This window comes from Silene latifolia, chromosome 6, assembly GCF_048544455.1.
Source record: "Silene latifolia isolate original U9 population chromosome 6, ASM4854445v1, whole genome shotgun sequence".
NCBI lineage: Eukaryota > Viridiplantae > Streptophyta > Magnoliopsida > Caryophyllales > Caryophyllaceae > Silene > Silene latifolia.
The window spans coordinates 126977732-126979359 of NC_133531.1; the positions used below are offsets into that span (position 1 = coordinate 126977732).

At 38.3% G+C, this 1628-nt stretch overlaps 1 long non-coding RNA gene across 1 annotated transcript; it reads right to left on the reverse strand.

Annotated features, from left to right (window-relative positions):
- Positions 1 to 335: 335 nt before the first annotated feature.
- LOC141587243 (uncharacterized) lies at positions 336 to 1251 on the reverse strand. Its single transcript, XR_012519733.1, has 4 exons — positions 1168 to 1251; positions 815 to 866; positions 675 to 729; positions 336 to 474 (listed from the first exon to the last, which is right to left on the reverse strand). It is a non-coding gene; the product is annotated as an uncharacterized LOC141587243 (long non-coding RNA).
- Positions 1252 to 1628: the final 377 nt, after the last annotated feature.

Sequence of the window (1628 nt, forward strand, 5' to 3'; positions counted from 1 at the left end):
GCATTTACAGTATGTGGAATTGTGCCCTCCTTGTAGCCAAGAAAACAAATGAATTGGACACATTGTCGAGGAAAGAATTTTTGATGGTCTTACATGTGAGCTCAATCCAGTAACCCTATAACTACATGTGGAATGTATGAGAATTTGGGTTGAGGTCGTCTCGTAGCTTTATCCGTTCCTTGGATCATGTGTTATCTCTCTCTCTTTTTTTTTTTAACTTGTGAACGAGATTGACGTAAGTGAGGATTGACCAATTCTGTCATCAAGCCTGAGTTGTGGGATTACCATTTGATGACATTTTGTTGAAAAACTTTGCAATCATGTGCAGAGTGCTTATTAAGTAGCCAAGTAGACGAACTACCAGTTTCCATAGGATGACGTAGAATGCAAGGATTGGGTTCATGATGGGCGCTAAGAGCATGTTGTATATAGTGAATACCACCTTGAATATGGTTTGTGGACTCTTCAAAAACCCTGTCACAAAACTTAAGTTAATCTTTTTGCTTATAAGTATAAGGAATGGGTATGGTTGGTAGATGATAGCAACTGTTATTGAAGGTTTATGCTAGGCCTGGTTGGTAAATAAAAAGTCGGGTATGGAGTATGGACACAGAAAAAATGTATAGGCCCAAATTCGTAGATGATAGTAACTGTTATTGCAGGTTTATGCTTACATTTTGCAGCCTTCGGGAAGTCATCAAATAATGATGCTAAGATCTTCAGCAAGCCCTGTTGAAGACATTGTTTCAAAAATTGGTTAGATATTGGCCTTGGTTATAAGTAATTATTCCCCTGAGAAGAGGTAAAATCTCACCAAACCTAATTCGCCGGTTTTGAAAGGTGTTTCCCATATGATTTGAGCTTTCCTGCATACATTACACATTGTCAATTAGCGTTTTTCTTGTGGAGGTTGAAGATTTTCTAATTTGCATAATTCATTGTGATTCCCGTCATCTCATAGTCTTTGACATTCCCCAATTCCTTTTCTTTTTCTTTTGCGTCATCTAATAGATTGCCCACTGCCTATAATGTATTGTCAAATTTTAGTCGGAAAATGCCCAAGACTTGCTTAAGTCGCATTTTATCTTACTTATGTGTACCTAATGTACATCTACTAGTTCCGAAAAAAGATGGTCCGTTGGACTGTCGGAGGGAACATTATTTCACCTGATTACGAGTCTATCATCTTCAATAGAGCACTGGAAAATGCTGCTGCCTCTAGAGAATGGAATTTGATCCTCCTTCCACTCTGCATTGCATTTGAAATGTACTATTTATTTACCTTTAGTAGAACTAAATTGAAATTTCGAAGAGATATATATTGATGTTTTTGTTGAATACCCAAATGCCAGTCTAGGGAAGCCATCAGTTCACCCCCTTCACAAATAGTCCCCAGTTGGAATTGCACGTTTTCGCCCATCGATTCAACTAGTTGGCCAATAAAGCTCACGACTTTCTGCAGAGAAAAAAAAATGTTAAGAGCTCAATTCTGTGGAGCAGTGTTGGGGATAGTACAATTTTGTTCGTCTGTTTAAATAGATGTGGAAGAAATCTTTAACCTTCTTCCCCTGGAAAGAATGCGGGAAATTCAGGTCTTCGAGAGTGCAGTCGCTTGCGATAATATCATC